At 41.0% G+C, this 20,719-nt stretch overlaps 1 pseudogene; it reads right to left on the minus strand.

Annotated features, from left to right (window-relative positions):
* Nucleotides 1–3,032: 3,032 nt before the first annotated feature.
* On the minus strand, nt 3,033–4,060 carry LOC114826253 (probable galactinol--sucrose galactosyltransferase 2; annotated as a pseudogene).
* Between the last annotated feature and the right edge of the window lie 16,659 nt (nt 4,061–20,719).

Raw genomic sequence — 20,719 nt, forward strand, 5'->3', positions numbered from 1 at the left:
ATTGATGGGCTTTTTCTTCCAGTTGGTGACTTGATCTTTAAGAATTCGATTCAAGGGTGGTGAATCGGCACATGCAGCCCACAACGCCTAGTAAGTCGACCCAAGAATTTGAGGGTCAAAACGAGTTCACCATCCAGAGTGATTGCAACCCTGATGATATGAGATACTTTTGATTTTGAAGAAGTAGCGGATGACTCAGCACGTGCTTTGTTGCACTTGTCTCCACATGCTTCAAGGTATCATTTTCATTTCCTTTAACTGTTCCTCAGGCAGATGCGGCATCTTCTCGAGTTCTTCATCTCAGACTCCTTCTGTTGAGTTGACTGTGCATGCTGCATTCTTCTCTGCTTGTTTCTTCAGGCAGATGTGGCAGCTTCTCGAGTTCTTCATCTCAAACTCCTTCTGCTGAGTTGACTGTGCATGCTGCATTCTTCTCTGCTTGTTTCTTCAGGCAGATGTGGCAGCTTCTCGAGTTCCTCAGTTCGGACTCCTTCTGCTGAGTTGACTGTGCAGACCGCATTCTTCTCTGCTTGTTTCTTCTGCATGTTGTCTCCACATGCTGCAAGGTATCATTTTCACTTACCTTATCTGTTCTCCAGGCAGATGTAGCAGCTTTTTTGGAAGTACAGCATCAGTGGGAGATGAGTACTCGAGGGCAGTGCTAAGTAGGCAATCAGGGAAGGGTTCCAAGCAGTCGGTTCCTTACCCGAGTTTGAGTGGAGGTTCCGGCATATTGTTTTCTTTATCCTTGTCTTTGTAGGTAAGAACAAGGACAAAGGAGATGACAGGGAGAACGCATGATATGAGATACTCTTGCTTTCTACCCTGGTGATATGAGATACTTTTGCTTTGGAGTCATTGGCTTGCAGAGGTACCCCAAGGAATAAGGAACACTGAGTGACCCGAAAGGCTTCTTTGGGGAGGCATTCTCAGAGATGAAGAAAGGTTCTGTATGTCTGCCTTGCTATGAAGGGTGAAGGTGGACAATTATAGGAATTTCTTTAGTACCTGTAGAGGTACTATTCTTCTACTCGTGTCGGCAACCAATGCGTGATTGATCAGTATGCCTTCACGTGCTTTCTTCTTTATCAGAAATCTTCGACAATCGTCCGTAATTTTCGTCAAGCTGAGTGTGCATGTGATAGGTGTTGACGAGGCTGAAGAGACTGGCGCCTCTTCGATATCTGGGATCGGCGCTTCGATAAATTGCCCGTGATTTTCGCAAAGCTGAGTTTGTGCGTGACAGGTGCTGACGAGGCTGAAAAAGACTGGCGCCTCTTCGATACCTGGGATTGGCGCTTTAACAAATTGCCCGTGATTTCCGCAAAGCTGAGTTTGCGTATGACGGGTGCTAACGCGTCTGGAAAAGCAAGATGCTTCTCCGATTTCTGAGCTTGCCTCTTCGATTTTTGAATCGGCATTTTCGATCTTTGAGCTCACCTCTTCGATCTCTGAAATCCCGTCGAGTGCCGATTTTTTTTTATAGAGGCACGCAGTTCGTTTCAAAGCACACTTGAATTTTCGCTTGTAGAAACTCCCTCCTTGCACTTCTAAGGTCTTGATTTGTCCGACCTCTTCTTTCTTCAACACCTTTGAAAATGTCTGGACCCTCCGATCGTCGTTTTGATTTGAACCTTGATGAAGAGGTAGTCCCGTCTTCTCCAGATAACATATAGCGCCCATCCTTCATATCCCCTACTGGTCCTCTCACCGTTAGGGATTCGGTGATGAAGAATGATATGACCGTTGCGGTGGTGGCCAGGAACCTTGTCACCCCCAAAGATAACAGACTACTTTCCAGGCGGTCTGATGAGTTGGCTGTTAAGGAGTCTCTGGCTCTTAGTGTGCAGTGTGCGGGTTCTGTGTCCAACATGGCCCAACGCCTATTTGCTCGAACCCGTCAAGTTGAATCGTTGGCGGCTGAAGTGATGAGTCTCAAACAGGAGATTAGGGGGCTCAAGCATGAGAATAAACAGTTGCACAAGCTCGCACACAACTATGCCACAAACAAGAAGAGGAAAATTGACCAGATGCAGGAATCTGATGGTCAGATTTTACTTGATCATCGGAGGTTTGTGGGTTTGTTCCAACAACATTTGCCTTCGTCTTCTGGGGCTGTACCGCGTAGTGAAGCTCCGAATGATCAACCTTTGGCTCCTCTTCTTCCTGGAGTTCCGCCGAGTGGTGAGGCTTCAAACAGTCAACCTCTAACGCCTCTCATTTCTGGAGCTCTGCCGAGTGGTGAGGTGGCACCTGATCGTCCTTGAAGATCCCCTCCTGTAAATTTGATTTTACTTTTTTTTTTTTTTTTTTTCTTTTTATAGGTATGTATAATGCAAATTTATGTAAAAATTCCAGAAAAATAAATAAAATGGACTTTTATTTCTCTTAATGCTCTTTTTTTTTTTTTTTTTTTTGCACATGGTGCCGGAGCACCAAACATCAAACATTTTTTTTTCTTTAATCATGGTGTCAGACGCACTAGAGATAAAACATTTTTTATTTTTATTTTTATTTTTTTAATTTTTAATTAATTTTTTTTTTAAATTTATATATATATATATATTTAGTGCAAAAAGCATAAAGATTTTCTTCTTTTTTTTTTGGCTGGCACATGGTGCCAGATGCACCATCCATTTGTATATGTATATATATTATTATATTATTTTTTTTATTATTATTTTTTTTCCTTTGCACATGGTGCCTGATGCACCCATTTTTTTTTCACATGGTGGCAGCACCACTTTGCTCACCATCCCTTTTTTTATTATATATTTTTTTGTATAAATTTGGATGACGGGTTGAGGAATTTGCAGGGAAGGACGAAGGCGGACGGAGAAGATGGTGCTTCGAGCTTCACGACCGGCTAGTCGTTTGACGGCGATCGTTTGACGTTCTTTGCTATCATGGTGGTCATAGTGACGAGCTCGAAGGAGGCCAGACGCTGCGGTGGAAGGAGTCGATGCCGAGAGCGCAGCCCAACTTGCTCCGGGTGTGCACACCATGTGCAGCAGGTGGGGTTTGGTGGAGATTCAGACGACGCGGTGACAGAGTTGGCACCACCTTCCAGCATCTCGAATGTGGAGCTCTAATGGTGAAGAGGGGTTGGGCTGGATGTCGCAGAGACATCGGAGATTGATCCTTGGAGAGCCTGAGCTTCTTCCTGCACGTCTCGCCATCCTCTTCGTCGCTGATGCCACGAGAGTCGTCTCTCTCGAGGTCGAGATCCTTGCCGTTAGCGTCTCTCTCGCTCCGCCTGCTACTACTGTCGACACGGTGCTGTTGGGGAAGTTGGTCTCAGCGTTGTCAACAGTGCACTTCAGCGGCCGCCGGGAACAGTAAGCTCCAAACCTTCCACATCATCTGGTTTTGAGACCAATTGTCGCAGTTGGAGATCGGTTCTCGCTAACTTCTTCGTTAGAAAGTTCTGGTTTCTTCTCAGAAGCCAAATGGATTTCAACCTCCTCCACAGCAGCATTTGAATTGAACATGTCAAGTAGGCCTGACTTATGAGCATATACTACTGTTTCTCCATTCCAATCAGCACCAGCAACTTGAGCAATGGCATCAACATCAGCGGCACGAACAGAACCACTGAGGGTACCAGGAGAGTAATCATGAATGTGCGTCTTCTTTTCAATCTTGCACCAACCGGCACCTTGACAGTTAAACACACCAACCACACCAGAGAGATTGTTGACATTCCATATTTTGAGCCAGCTGGTCCTGTCTCTTGCTGGATCAGCGAAGAGACAATCACGGGTAGGCTTGCCAGGTAACTTGGCACGGAGGACAGATCCATCAGGGAGAACCAGCTTCCTCAGAAGGTCAAAATTGTGATGGCCTGGCTTATCACTGACATAGATTGCACATCCACCAAGAGCACGAGCTGCACCGTGATACTCTACCGCTGGGTGTAAACGTCACCGTCACGTCCATCGTCGTCGTCTTGGAACGGAGGGTCCAATACAGAAACAGGACTGCATTGTTCCTTCTCTTCCTCTTCCACTTCTGCTTGGGACTTCTTCAACCTTTTGCAGTTTTTGGCGAGCGACGTCATCCCAGCATCGGTCAACTCACGGTATGCGCGGATCTTCAGGCGCGTGAGGTTACGGCATCGCAGAAATGAGGACGAGCGCCTCGTCGTCGACGCTGACGGATCTGCAGTCGCATTTGAGGGCGAGCTTGGTGACGGCGCGGTGGAGCGAATTGATGGCGGTGAGCCGAGCGGAGTCATCGTCGTCGGAGTTAGAGAATGGGACGGAGGCGGAGGCGGAATCGTCCTTGGGGATGGCGACGGAGAGAAACGCCGCGAGTTGCTGCTGTTGGTGATGGAGTCCTTGCATCGTTATCTTGTTGCTGATGCTGCTTCTGCACTAGAAGCATCTCTCATTCTCTCACTCAACTGAGTCGGCTCTGGAACCCTGACTCGGGTTTTCTGATTGGTTTATCCGCAGCTGCTGTTGCTCTGCGCTATCTCTGTGTCTCTGGACTCAACCTGATCCGTCTTCTGCAGGTGGTAGGACTGGGCCTGTGAATTGAGCTTTCTGCTGCTGGGCCGAGACACAAGTGAGGATGGGCCTGGCATTTGGGCTGCTCTTTTCTGTGGACTTCAACTTGTGTTTATTTGATTTGGCACGGGTCTTAAGTGTAGGAAGACCCACATTAATATGTATACATTTTTTATTTTTTTTTATTTTTTTATTTTTTTTTATTAATACATAAAACATATGTATTTTATTTTTCTTTCTCTTTTTTTTTTGTAAATACATAAAACATGTATCTTTTTTTTTTTTTTTCATTTGTAAAAACATAATAACATATGTATTCATTTTTTTTTTCTTCTTCTTTTTTTTTTTTTTAATAAAATTGACTCTATTTAATAAAACATTTTTTTTTATTTTGATGTGACTGAACTTGAAATTGAATATTCAAGCTGCCTATGTACCCTTCCAAAGAAAGAGATCAAGTCAAAACGTAGTTCAAATACAGATTTTTTTTTTTTTGGTATTTTCTTTTTGTGCCGTTTGCAGTTTTAACTCATGCAGGCAAGGAGTGTTGGTGTCGTGTTGTAGTTTCAGCTCATACAGGCAAGGAGCGTTTGGTGTCGTGTTGCAGTTTCAGCTCGTGCAGGCAATGAGCGTTGGTGTTGCCTTTTATGCTCGTGCAGACCAGGAGTGTTGGTGTTGCCTTTTATGCTCGTGCAAACCAGGAGCGTTGGTGTCGCCTTTTATGCTCGTGCAGACCAGGAGCGTTGTGCCATGCAGTTTAGGCTCATGCAGGTGAGGAACTTTGGTTCGTGCAGTTTAGGCTCGTGCGAACAAGGAGCATTGGTTCGTGCAGTTTAGGATCGTGCGAACAAGGAGCTCTGTGAATTTGTCAAACGATCCGGGATAGTTGTTCCTCGCAATTTTCATAGCAAGGAGTCTTGACCGAGTGATTGAAGAAGTCTTCAGGAAAGAAATCACGCATCGTGATGGGGATGGACGATCTATGTGTCGAAATTTCATCATCTTCAACACGTTCACGTTGCTTTGAAGATTGACAAGAGCTGTTTTGCCCCCTTTCCGGTTGGCGGACTTGTGGAGGAGACGTATGCTTCCTGTGCAATTTCTTAGGAGTGACTTGAGTCCATCCTTCAACTTTGCTTGTCTTGGAGGATGCCCCCAGCGGTTGAGGTGAAAACTTTGAGTCGGAAGAGCCAGAAGTGAAGGTGGTATAGTTTGACTCCACCACATCGTTAAGATCTAGCTCGATGATTCCTTTCTGAGCCAGCTTCATGATGAGATCTTTTAGCACGAAACACATTTTTGTCGGATGACTGATGAAGCGATGGAATTTACAGTATCTTGGACTGTCAGTACGATTCATCTCTTCCGGCCATCTGCACTCAGGCAAACTGATCACCTTCTTGTCCAACAGGTCATCTAGCATGGCAACCACATCAGAGTCGGGGAATGGATAAGTCTTCTCCTCAAGCTCCTTCAAAGTGCGTCTACGCGTCTCTTGATCACGAAAAGCTTCGGTTTGAATCGCCTTGCCTCGTGTGGAGATTTTGACGGGACCTGTGTTGACCGTCATTGCTTTCTTGGTGGGTTTCCACGTAGTCTTCTCCAACTTTGGCCCAAGAACTTTGTCGTTCTTGTAGTCGGCAATCGGTTCTTTCTTCCCATGATGGGCGATGCTCAACTCCATGTCATGGGCGCGGGTGGCCAATTCCTCGAAGGTCCGTGGTTTAATGCCTTGAAGGATGTATTGCAAACCCCATTGCATACCTTGGATGCACATCTCGATTGAAGAGGTTTCCGAGAGTCTGTCTTTACAGTCGAGGCTTAGAGTGCGCCATCTGTTGATGTAGTCAATGACTGGCTCGTCCTTCCACTGCTTTGTGCTCGTTAGCTCTAGCATGCTCACAGTGCGGCGGGTGCTGTAAAAGCGGTTGAGGAATTCCCGCTCTAATTGCTCCCAGTTGTTGATGGACTCGGGCTCTAGGTCCGTATACCACTCAAAGGCATTTCCTTTCAGCGAGCGCACAAACTGCTTGGCGAGGTAGTCTTCCTCCGTCCCCGCGTTGTTGCAAGTTTCGACGAAATGTGCAACGTGCTGCTTTGGGTTTCCTTTTCCATCAAACAGCATGAACTTTGGTGGTTGATAACCCCTTGGCATCCTTAGGGCATCAATCTTCTTGGAATAGGGCTTCGAGTAGAACAAGGAGGTATGTGAGCTCCCTTCGTACTGTGCCTTGATGGTGTTGGTGATCATCTCCTGCAGCTGCTGGATAGAAAGAGATCCCATGAGTGCCGCTGCCTGGTCTGGCTCCGGCTTCACATCGTTTTTCTCCACCTGAGGCTCTTCTTCTTCGTCATCTCTTCTCTTTAGTGGATCATTCTCTGGGTTGGGGTTCTCGTCGTCCTGTGGCTCCAGTCGGCTGACGAGTGCAGCGATTTGCAAGTCTTTTTCCTCCACAGTTCGGGTTAGCCTTGCGATTGCTTCATTCATTTGAGCCAGCTGCTCATCGATTGAAGTTGCTCCAATGGTCATGACTTGCATGGCTGAACTGCCGCTCGAATCGGCATCGGAGAGCATGGATTCAGAGTATTTCCTTGGACTTTCGCCCCTTGGTGCCTTTGGTGAGGCTAAGGTGATCAAAGGCTTGTGCCTTGGGTGCTCTTGTTCCCTTCGCAGAGCTGATGCAGAGGTGAGAGAGGCGGCAGAAGTAGCTCTTACCTTGCTTCGAGTCGTGATGCCTAAAGTGACACCACTTGCGATGAGAACGCTCTTGTTCTTTGTGCCAGTTGCGGGAACAGTTTGAGCCTTCCTTGAAGCCATTAATTTTGGAAGTGTGCTCGAATTTCTTGAATGGAGAAAGAGATGAGAGGTAGAGATTGTCCCACTGGGCGTGCCAATTTGTTAACACGGAAATTTCCTGAAACGAGAGAGACAAGAACAACGCGCACAAACAAATATTATGTATTTGATGATTTTGGGTTACAATCTCTCTCTATTTTGATCCTATGATTCGATCTCAGTAAGGTGTGTATTTGTGGATGTGCGATTGATCCAAAGGGTCGTTGGGGCTTGATCTTGGAAGAACGATGAACGAAGAACACTTTCTTCAAGGGCCGTCGGGGCTTGATCTTGGAAGAACGATGAACGAAGAACGAAGAAGGCTTTCTTGATTCTTCGGGAACCTGGATGCTTGAGAGCTTCGGAGTTTCAAAGCTTCAAAGCTTCAAGGTGTAATATGAATTGGTCCCCCCCTATGAATGAATTAGCCTTCTATTTATAGAAATTTCCAAGGCCTAATTTTGAATATAATATCCCAGATGAAATAAGTCGTTTCTGCCAGGTGTTGACACGTGTCCTATTTGATGACTTTTCCAACTCATTTCAATTTTCGTTGAGTCACACGCTACGTGTAAAATTTATGTAATACATGAGCGTTGACACTTTGATTTATCGGTCAACATTTATTTATCGAAATTTCGATGTCTACAGTATCCTACACCCATCAGCAGTTACCACACTTCTTCCATCATAGGAATGGGTATGTAAGTGTGTTTCTTCTTTGAATCTAGCCAAACCAGGTTGCCTATTGAACCTAGATCATGGGATCTCCAATCAACCAGGTTAGGTTTCCTTTTGGCAGTTTCATTTTACTCTATTGGCTTTAAACCTATTCCCCTCGATGTATGCTTAACTTGCTCTCTAGATAAACCTTTAGTAAGTGGATCCGCAATATTATCTTTTGACTTAACATAGTCAATAGAAATTACACCACTAGAGAGCCATTGCTTTATTGTATTATGCCTTCGTCTAATTTGTCTAGACTTCCCATTGTATACACTATTTTTAGCTTGATATTGTGCAACTAAACTATCATAGTATACATATTGCCGTTACCGGTTTAGGCCATTTGGGAACATCTTCCAAAAAATCTCTTAGCCACTCAGCTTTTTCTCCAGCCTTATAAAGAGCTATAAATTCTGATTCCATCATTGATCGGGCTATGCACGTTTGTTTGGAAGATTTCCAAGATATTGCTTGTCCTCCCAAAGTAAATACATATCTACTTGGGATTTTCTATCAGTACTATTGGATATCCAATTCACATCAGTAAATCCTTCAAGCACAGGAGGATACCTCGTATAATGCAAACCCATAATTTATTGTATGCTTTAAGTATCTCAATACTCGAATTAAAGCTTCCCAATGATCATGCCCAGGATTGCATGTATATCTACTCAGTCTACTCACTGAGTATGCTATATTAGGCCTTGTAAAATTCATAATGTACATAAGGCTTCCAATAAGTTGTAGATATTCACGTTGAGATATAGCATCACCACTATTTTCTTTAGTTTGCTATTGGCATCAAAAGGAGTAATTGCATCTTTACCTTCCAAATGACCATATTTTCTAAGTGTAGCTTCTATATAATGGGATTGTGTAAGAGTATAACCTTCTTGGTTTCTTTTGATTTTTATACCAAGAATCACATCAGCTAGACCAAGATCTTTCATATTGAAACTTGATTTCAATATCTTCTTGGTCCAATTCAAAAGAAACATATGAAAAATGAATGTTGTACCTTGGTTCCTTCCCAAAGTTGTTCAATATCAATAAGATCCTTCGGGTGGAAATTGGATGGCAAGGACCATAGGGGGCAGCCATGGGAGAGAAATTTTAAATCATGACTAAGTCATTTCAAGATCAATAAGACACCTCAACTCATGAGAGAAAATTTTTAATTCCCCACTCGTGTGTTGATTACAGTCATCATTTGGATGGGATCGATCCTACCATGATGCGTTTACGATGGATCAGTTGCAATGGATCATGAGAAGTCTTAGTTTTGCCATTCTAACAAAAGCTTCAGTTTTTTGAAGTATACTTCTTTTAGATTGGCCAAGTCGATGATTATGCCTTCAACTGCTTTTGTAGCCTGGATAACCAAACAATGGAAATTCAGTGAGTGAAAATATCCACAATTTGATTTTTGTCATACTTTAGCTTTCTACTCAATATTACATACTTAAAAGAAAGAGGTAATGCACAATGAACATCTTCATAAATTCATTATGTACTTCATCTTCCAGACTCTTCATTAGATTCTTGGTGGACTATTTCCCTCCCCATTTCTTGTAGTAAATCATGCATCTCAAGCATATCGTAGTCCAAGATAGTGATGAGAGTTCTGTTAACTGGTACTCCTTATTCACTATGGGATAAAAGCCACAGCTATCAAGAATTTGCTTACACAGTCTTTCTCCATCCCTCTAAAGAAACATGCAAAGCTAAGATTTTAAGTGCTAAAGGCACGCCATGAGCATGTTGTATGGCAAGCCTCGATAGACGATCATAATCTCGTGTTGATTGGTTTGTTCTGAAGGCGTTGAAGAGTTGAAGAGTTGAAGAGCTTCTGGCTCACTTAAGTTCTTGTGCTTATATACAGCATCAGCTCCACTTAGTGATTGTATATCTCTAGTTGTTATAATTGTTACGCAAGAATAGCACCAAACCAAATGGAAACCAACTCAAGCTAACACATATACCAAATAAAATAAAAAAAGACACGAAGATTTAACAAGATTCCTCAACAGTCAGTGTAACTGGAGTACGTCTTCAGAGTAATAGGAGCTCACCAATAATCCACTATCAACCAAATGGGAGTGTTTACAAAATGTTTGTCAATCTCACAACCCAAAACCCCAATACACCCAATAATTATCACACACCAAATAAGCAAATAAAGAAGGTAATATAGTGATTAATTTCCTCTCTTGAAGTGATTGCTAACAAAGAGGGGCTGTCGGCTGCTGCTTTCTTTTCTCACAATCTGCTCTGAACAAAAGGGCTACGAAAGAGTCAAAGCAATGCATGTTCACTTTCTTTCAAATTGCAATTAACATACTTTAACCGTACAAATTTCATAATCTCAATTGTTCATGTTCTTGAACATATATATGGCCAAACATAGTTAAAGATGTTAGGTGTGACCAAAATTGTAGATTTGTTCGATATATATGGATAATTAACAATCTCCAGCTAATCTTGATTAAGAAAATGGACATTTTCAAGTATGATATTTGTACAGTAAAAATACTATAATAATAAGTGCAAGCAGGGCCGGCCCTGAGGGTAGCCGAGGTAGGCGGTCGCCTAGGGCCCCCAAGTTCGGGGGGGCCCCCAAATTTTTTTATACATCCTGTATATTGATGCGATGAAAGTTAAGCACTCAAATTAAACCATCTTTTGACAATTGTAGTATATGTATAAGTAGGGATCGTTCTTAAACCGGGGATTATGAGGGCTTGCTAAAACCTCTAAACTTACTCAAAAACATAAAAATAAATTAAAAACGTTTGAATAGACTCAAGGGACTCAAAACAGATTCTAAAGACTCAAAACAACTTAAAAACACTCAAAACTGCCTAAAAACAAAAACTAGGCAGTTTCTGACTCTAACACAACTTTGGACGAAATTTGGTTTTTGACTTGACTCAAAACACTCTAAAACACAAACAAAACAGATTTTAACACTTTGAAACAAGAAAGTAAAAGGGGGATTTTAGTTTTGATGAATTTGAAACAAACAAACAACTTATAAAATTAGACAGATTGTAAAACGAATTTAAGAAATGAGATGATGGATGGATTAGTTAGAGGTCCGTTCTTCACACATGACACACTTGTATATGAATCGATTTCCAATTGCTTTTCAATTAACTATGATGCTCAACACCCCAAATTAACCGTGATGCACAAATTAACCCTCAGATTTTCCTTTACTCATTGAGTTGGATGAATGCATGCAACAACCCAAATCATTCTCTAAAAGTCCCCTATATGAATGCATAATAGAGATACAATCAGAGATCATTACGTTCAATGAAAATCATAAGTGTTGACGAGGTAATTATAACTATGAATGCATGATACATTTGCCAAGAATTCAATTAACGTGATTGTGATAAACAACCTTCACTACTCATGAATATAAACTTGTAACGATTAGGTGAAACTCATTTATATTCTAGCATCTAATTCATGCATGAAAACTAAGTATGCATCCTTAATAAACATACAAGAATTAGTTATGAATAAAATAGATAATTGAATTGCAATCACAACTTATCAAATCACAATTGGAGGAAATCAATTCAAATCTCAAGCATGTTCATGGCTTCAAACTTCCCCCTAACTAAATAGGGGTTTAGCCACTCATAATTGCAACAAAATTAGAAAATAATAAAGTAGACATTGAAAGCAAGAACGAAGTACACCTAAAACGCTCCAAAGTTCCAAGCTTGAAACGCCAAGGACCTTTGTTTTCACCACCTTGTTGTAGCACAAGTGTCTAGGATGTGTATGGATATATGGATGGAATGGATTTGCACGGCTAAGAGATGAAAGTGTATGGATTGGTGAGATGTAGTATTGCTAGATGAATGGATGGAGGTCACTACAAGGAAATTGTGTTTGTGAATGAAATGAAGCTCTTTTGATGGATCAAGATTGTACTCTTTTGGAAGGAGGGTGGTGGATGTATTTATAGGCTAGGGAGAGGACCACTCCATTTCCTTTGCATGTGCAGATTGCATGGATGTGTGCTGTCCATGTTTCTCCTTTCCTTTTGCACACACATGCTTCATCATTTCAGCCACCAATCCACCCATTTTCTGCCCATGTTTCTCCTTTCCTTTGCATGTGGGTGTGTCTTCTCTTTCTAGCTGTGCATTTCCACTTGCTCCAAAGCCAAATGAGTGCAATCATAACCCCATTTGCTGCTGAGTGTTGATGACAAAGCAAAACACAAAACAAGTGCCTTTACTTTCTCATTTTATTAGCCAAATCTGCGTAGCCCTTTTTTGAACCTTTCAGTGTTACAATGCCCATAACTTCTTCCAGAAAAATGATATTAACAATCCGTAAATTTCTCCAGAAAATAGACATCCGTAGCTTTCCAAGCATATAAGGCTCATTCTCTCATTCATTTGGAGCTGTTCGTAACATGCTTCCAAAGTCAGCTAATCTGCACAGGCAGTTTTGACGAATTTGTTGGCTGTCCATGTTTCTCTTTTTCACATGCCTTGTATAATGTTGTCTCAATGTTCTTGTGGCAGAAATGTTAAGTAATGATGAAGGGTTGCTGCTGCACAAGTGTGAAGGATGGTGCTCAAGGCCTCTTTGCATGTGTCTTTGTTGTCATGTTATCATTATTTCCACATCCACAAGCTGTCACACTTGCACACACACATGCTCTTCACTATTTCAGCCACAAACAACACATTTTCTCCATCACATGGCAGCTATGATGTTTTTTAGTTGTAGGTCACACACTTGCACACACATATGTTGAATTCTAATCTTCCCAAAACGTCCATCCTCATGTCTCCAAGTGCATGCAATCCATTTCAGCCCAAAATTGCTCTAAAATGCACCAAAATGCACTTTTCTTGCCATCTTTGTTATTAGGACCTACAAACATACGAAAATGGTTTAAAACACTCTTATAAGCAATAACTAACTAAGTAAGTGTAAGAAAACATGTTAACTAAGTCGCAGAAATATGCGCCTATCATATATAAAATATAAATAAAGAAAACGTAAGAAACATCACAATTATTTCGTTGGTGCAGTGGAAACGGTTCCACTCTATTTTCATTGGGGTGGGCAGTTCGAAACACCTTGTAGGCAACAAATCTATGAAATTAAAGATTAAAATTAAAGATAAATTGCTCTTTAAAAATTTTAAAATTACAAGAATCAAAAGGAGTTAAAATAATTCAATAAATATTAATTTTGAATGAATTTAAAATTTTCAACTTTAGAAAAATAATAACAAAACTTCATGTTGGTGGGTGCTTTATGTTTCAATTCTTATTTATTTTCAAAAATATATTAAATAAAAATTGTATAAATAGAAAAAAAATTGAGTTTCTTAAATAAAAAACATACAAAGTTCAATTGTCACACACCCACCCGTGTGATGGCATCAATATGTCCAAAGCTTTTCTTTTTCTTTTTCTTTTGAAAATAACCTAAAAAAATAACAAAAACCAAAATAATCATAACTTTGTAATCCTTTTTCCTTCAACTTCTCAGTCTTTCTATTTCTATTGAATATTTAAGCAACTATAACTTGGTCCTGGAGATTGTAATTTGAGGTAACCATAACTTTGAATTTAAATTTTCTTTTTCAATAATTTATTGTTACACTAGGTTATTCTAAAATTTGATTCGCTAGTGTTTGTTGATTTTAGAAAGAACACAAGAAAATCACTTGGCGTTGTTGAATTATTATATTCGTCAATCAAGTTTTATTGTTTTTTACTCTCTTGATCATCAAGTTTTATTACTCTTCACTCTCAATCTTAGTGCATTTGCGTATAAAGACATGTGACATGTAATATTAAGTAATGTTAGTATATATTTTCTCTTTTGATAGTAATTTTTAATGATATTCGATGAAGAAATATATTTTTTATGTAATTAGCGAATTCTTTTTACTACATACCAATATACAAAGAGTCGGAGGTCCGAGAACTTTAGGGCTCCACTTTGAAGACTCGCCTAAGGCCCCCAAATTCTCAGGGCCAGCCCTGAGTGCATGTGACACTACTACCAAATTATCTATAACTGGCGGTTCAAAAACCGACAAAAAAAGTATATTACTGTCGGATTTTAATAAGCAATAGAATTGCCAGCGTCAGGAAATGAATTTTCCGACAGAAAATACTCTAAACCGACAAAACTTATGTTAGATAAAACCGACAAAGAATATATTAATAATAAATAAATAAGAGCATTTTTGTCGGCTAAAACCGCCAGAACTTGTGTCGGATATAACCGACAGAGAATTTATTAATAAAATTAAATAAAAGCATTCTGTCGGATGAAACCGACAGAAAATATATTAATAAAAAAAAATATAAACCACTTTCTGCATCACAAGAACCCTTCGAAGAACATTGGAAAGGGAGAGAGACGACAGATTCAGAACAGCCCATATTCCAAAAGCCATGGATTTCTTCTGCAGTCTGGACAACCCTGTTTCAAAAGCCATCTACCAGTAAGTGAAACTTCACACTCGAACTTTTTTTTTCCGCCATTTGTGTAATAATTTCGAGCTTCATTTTCCATATCAACACAGAGTTTTGCATTCAATTCATAGCTAGAGAGAGAAAGATAGAAATTGCTCAACAAATTTGTAAGATTATTAGAACCGAAATTCCCAAATCAGCAGCACTCACAAGTCTCGTAGCAGCAACAATAGCAAATCTAGAACCTGCTCAACAAATTTGTAAGAAATTGCCCTGCAAAACACAAATTCCCAAATCAGATACCTCACAACCGAAACCAAAGATTCCGACTTTACAAAAATTGCTCAACAAATTTGTAAGATTATTATAACAAAACCCAGATGATTCATCTCGAGATATGGAATGCACAAGATTGAGCTCGAGTTTGGGGAATGAGGCCTTATACCTTTTCTTGCAGATCTAGAACCTCGATTTTTCCGCTTGTATTAGGTGGATTTGAAATTCTGCAGTTGCTCTATTCGTGTTCTTGACCATTCCGCTGATTGTTGAACCTGCATTGAAAGCACACATGCATGAGGGTTTCGTCTATTTTCTAATAAAAAACGAAACTGGAAACGGAGATGTCTAAGAAAAGGAGGTTGTTTACCTTTGTGCATGTGTATCGGTTTAGATCCATTTGTGGGTTGCTTGACTCTCTAATCTCTAAGCATATTTCTGCTCAAACGCGGCGCGGACGATATTGTGGCCTTGCATCGGTGATGGTTGAGCTGGGTTTTGGATTTAAGAACCGTAGGTACAAAGAGTACTTTCTCTCAGTTTCAAGACATGTTCGACGAAGCGAGAGGCTGAGATTTGTAGAAATGGGGGTGTGGTTTGTTTTGGTTTTGGGTTGCAGGCCGAGAAGATTAGAGATAAGGGATGACATATGAGGCTGAAGATTATAGAGAAATGAAGAGAGAGGAAAAGAGCTCTCATGGCTTTCGGCTCGAGGCCAGAGAGAAGAGGGGATAAGAGCTCAACGGCAGAAATGGGAAATGAAGGAAGGGGGAAGGGAGAAGGCATTTATTTTGGAATCTTTTCATTACTATCGGTTAAAACCGACAGAAACATTTTTTTAAATTAAAATCGACAGAAACATTACAAAATGGCGGCAAAAATCCCACCAAAATTTCGTCCCAAAATTTTAAATTCCCTTCCAAAAATTTAAATTATGTATTTAAATTAAATACATTTCTAAAAATTAAATAAATAATTGTTTGGTTTAATAGATAATAACTCATGTAAAATATGCGATAAAGAAAAAAAAAGATAATTGTACAATGAAAATGTCATCACACATACTAAATATTGTCCAATCAAAAATATAATTGTACAATGAAAATGTCATCACACAAACTAAATTGTTTGTTTAATGGAAGTATAATATTAACTCTAAGTGTTTGTTTAATCTACCGTTTTGACGCGATATGCATTGTACGAAACTTTTTTCAACGATTCAACCGTCAAACTTATTTGTACACACTTCGAGATTGCATACGTAAAAAATTGTAAAAAACAAACATTCAGAGATTACGTAATGAAACCAAAGTTTTCGACGGTTATAAACGAAAAATCACAATTTAACGGTTATTTTAGCTCCAATTTTAATGATTTTTTTATAGCTACACTCCTCGACCCTATAAGAATGCAATGAATAAATTTGATCTTCATTTTAAAATATTTACACTAGTGGATACCACAAAATCTTATTTTATACTTAATGGAAGTATAACATTGACTCTTAAGTGTTTATTTAATTTACTGTTTTGACGCGATACACATTCTACGAAACTTTTTTCAATGATCTAACTGTCAAACTTGTTTGTACACTCTCCGAGATCGCATACCTAAAAATGACAAAAAACAAACTTTCAAAGATTAGGTAACAGAACAAAAGTTTTCGACAGTTATAAACGAAAAATCACAATTTAACGGTTATTTTAGCTCTGATTTTGATGATTTTTTACAGCTACACTCCTCGACCCTATAAGAATGCATTGAACAAATTCGATCTTCAATTTAATATATTAACACTAGTGGATAATTTTTTATACTTAATGAAAGTGTGGAAAGTTTTGGGAGAGACAGGTATAACATGGCTCACTGATCTTTTCAATAGGATTTTGAAAACGAAGAAGATGCCGAATGAGTGGCGAATGAGCACTTTGGTGCCTATCTACAAGAACAAGGGCGATGTACAAAATTGCATGAACTATAGGGGTATTAAGCTAATGAGTCATACAATGAAGCTCTGGGAGAGAGTCATTGAGCATAGATTGAGGCAAGAGACACGGGTTTCGGACAACCAATTCGGCCAGGGCGCTCAACCATGGAGGCAATCTATCTCTTACGAAGATTGATGGAAAGATATAGAGATGGGAAAAAGGATTTACACATGGTCTTTATAGATTTGGAAAAAGCGTATGATAGGGTCCCAAGAGACATTCTTTGGAGGATTTTAGAGAAGAAAGGAGTACAAGTAGCATATATCCAAGCTATACAGGATATGTATCGAGTAGCATATATCCAAGCTATACAGGATATGTATGAAGGAGCAAAGACTGCCGTAAGAACTTATAAAGGACAAACCGAAAGCTTTCCCATAACTGTAGGATTACATCAAGGCTCATCCTTAAGTCCTTACCTTTTTGCGTTGGTAATGGATGAGTTAACAGGACATATTCAAGGTGATATTCCTTGGTGTATGCTTTTCGCAGACGATATAGTGTTGATAGATGAAACTCAGGAAGGGGTAAATGCAAAGCTTAACCTTTGGAGAGAAGTGTTGGAATCTAAAGGTCTTCGCCTAAGCCGATCAAAGACAGAATATATGGAGTGCAAGTTCAGTGCAAATGGAGGCCAAAACGAGTTAGGGGTGAGGATCGGAGATCAAGAAATACCAAAGAGCGACCGTTTTCGTTACCTAGGATCTATCTTGCAAAAGAACGGAGAATTAGATGGAGATCTCAACCATAGAATACAAGCTGGATGGATGAAGTGGAAGAGTGCATCCGGCGTATTGTGTGACCGACGTATGCCACTGAAGCTCAAGGGAAAATTTTATAGGACGGCAATAAGGCCGGCGATGCTGTATGGCACAGAATGTTGGGCGGTGAAGCATCAACACGTACACAAAATGGGTGTAGCGGAGATGAGGATGCTTCGTTGGATGTGTGGGCACACGAGAAAGGATAAGATTAGGAATGAGGATATCCGGGGTAAAGTAGGAGTAGCCGAAATTGAAGGAAAGATGAGAGAAAATCGGTTACGGTGGTTTGGACATGTGCAAAGAAGGCCTACTGACGCTCCGATTAGAAGATGTGACTATGGGACAGAGGTTCAGAGCCGAAGAGGTAGAGGAAGACCTAGGAAAACTTTGGAAGAGACCCTAAGAAAAGACTTAGAGTACTTGGATCTAACGGAGGACATGACACAGGACAGAACACAATGGCGTTCTAAGATTCATATAGCTGATCCCACTCAGTGACTTGGATTTTCCAAGTCTCCAACCGAGAAGTTTTCCTCACTCGGGAAATTAAGGGAACACAACCTCAACCTATATGCTCCACTCACAAAGCTTCAACAAAAGAAAATTCAAAGAACTTAGAGAAGAAGGCTTTGGTGTATTTAACACAATACGTTGAAATGAAGGAAAGCTTATTTATTGATATTCCCGATAAGTTACAAATATGTACATATACTTGAGTTAAAATAAACAAACAAGAGGGAGCCTTCACAAAGGTTGCTTAGGAGAAGTCTCAGCAGTCGGTAGAGCCCCAGAAAGAGAAGGCACCGGAGGGGGATCATTCGGAGCCTCAGTACTGGACAAAACCCTAGAAGGAGGAGGCATCAGAGGTTGATCATTTGGAGCTTCATTACGCGGTACAGCCCCAGAAGACGAAGGCAATAAATGCCTTTGGAACAAACCCACAAATCTCTGATGATCAAGTAAAACCTGACCATCAGATTCCTTCATCTGGTCAAGCTTTCTCTTCATGTTTGTAGCATAGTCATGTGCGAGTCGGTGCAACTGTTTATTCTCATGCTTGAGCCCTCTAATCTCCTATTTGAGACTCATCACTTCAGCCGCCAATGATTCAACTTGGCGGGTTCGAGCAAATAGGCGTTGGGCCATATTAGACACAGAACCTGCACACTGAACACTGAGAGCCAGAGAATCCTTAACAGCCAACTCATCAGACCGTTTGGAAAGTAGTCTGTTATCTTTAGGAGTGAGAAGGTTCCTGGCCACTACCGCAGCGGTCATATCATTCTTCATCACGGAATCCCCAACGGTAAGAGGACCAGTAGGGGAGACGAAGGATGGGCGCCATATGTTGTCTGGAGAAGGCGGGGCTGCCTCTTCAACAAGGTTCAAGTCAAAACGACGGTCGGAGGGGCCAGACATTTTCAAAGGTGTTGAAGAGAGAAGAGATCGAACAAATCAATATCTTAGAAGTGCAAGAATGGAGCTTCTACTGGTGGATATTCAAGTGTGCTTTGGAACTTAATGTCAGCCTCTATAAAAATCTGCACTCGACGAAGCTTCAGAAATCGAAGAGGCGCCTGCTTAGAAATCGAAGAGGCGTTTGCTTTCTCAAAAACTGGGCTGCTTAGAGACCACGAGGGTCGATCTCAGAAATCGAAGAGGCGTTTGCTTTCTCAAAAGCTGGGCTGCTCAAAGACCACGAAGGCCGATCTCAGAAATCGAAGAGGCTTGCTTTCTCAAAAGCTGGGCTGCTCAGAGACCATGATGGCCGATCTCAGTAATCGAAGAGGCACCTACTTTTCCAGCCTTGTCAGCACCTGTCACACGCACACTCAGCTTTGCGGAAATTATGGGCATTCTGTCGAAGATTTCTGGTGAAGTAGAAAGCACATGAATCGTACTGTTCAATCACCCATTTCCCACACGCAACAGTAGCTCATGGGTACCACAGATAACTTTGCCAAAGTTCTCTGACAAAGTTGAGACACGTGAAGCTTGCAGCTCCCATTACATCGCTCTGACCAAGAAGGGTAAAAGAATTGCAAAGAAACAACACTAACAAAGTTTAGACACATAAATTTTGAAGGTCTAGCTACCATATTATTACCCACAAGGGTAAAGAAACAGTACCACTGCTGGATAATTGGAAAGTCCCGGTGTGTCAACCTCTGTGCTTCGTGGCAAGGTAGACTAGCAAACATGCCCAACCTTTACTCACATTCGAGAAAACACTCCCAACAAGATTGCTTGCTCCAAAATCGAAGAGGCGCCGCCCTCCGAATCTCGAGAGCCAGACTCCCAACATGATTACTTTCTCAAAAATCGAAGAGAGGGTAAAGGAACAGTACCACTGCTGGATAATTGGAAAGTCCCTGTGTGTCAACCTTTGTGCTTCATGGCAAGGTAGACTAGCAAACATGCCCAACCTTTACTCACATTCGAGAAAACACTCCCAACAAGATTGCTTGCTCCAAAATCGAAGAGGCACCGCCCTCCGAATCTCGAGAGCCAGACTCCCAACATGATTACTTTCTCAAAAATCGAAGAGACACCGCTCTCCGAATCTCGAGAGCCAGACCCCCAGCAGGATTGCTTTCTCAAAAATCGAAGAGGCATCGTTCTCCGAATCTCGAGAGCCAGATCCCCGACAAGATTGCTTGTTCGAAAACCGAAGAGGCACCACTTTCCCAACTTCAAGAGCTGGATCTCCTTGGATAAAGCTTGTCTGTAATCTTCACACGCAACATCAGCTTTTCAGATACCACAGACCACTTTTTCAAAGTGCTCTGACAGAGTTAAAACATGTGAAGCTGGCAGCTCCCACTACCGTGCTATGACCAAGCAGGGTAAAGGAATAGCATTATTACTTGATGTTAGGGAGACTCCTATATATGTCGACCTCCATCCCTAACGGACAGGCAGACCTGCAAAAATGCTCAACCCTTTCTCTTATCTGAGAGGGCACTCCCAACGAAGCCTTTCGAAATATTCAGCTTTCTTTCCCCCCGATAATACCTCTGTAAACAAGCTATACTAGAGCAAGAATATCTCATATCATCAGGGTTAAAAGCAAGAGTATCCCATATCATGCTTTTTCCCTGTCTTTTCCTTTGGCCTTGTTCTTACCTGCAAGACAAGGAGAAAG

The sequence above is a fragment of the Malus domestica genome, chromosome 07, assembly GCF_042453785.1.
Source record: "Malus domestica chromosome 07, GDT2T_hap1".
NCBI lineage: Eukaryota > Viridiplantae > Streptophyta > Magnoliopsida > Rosales > Rosaceae > Malus > Malus domestica.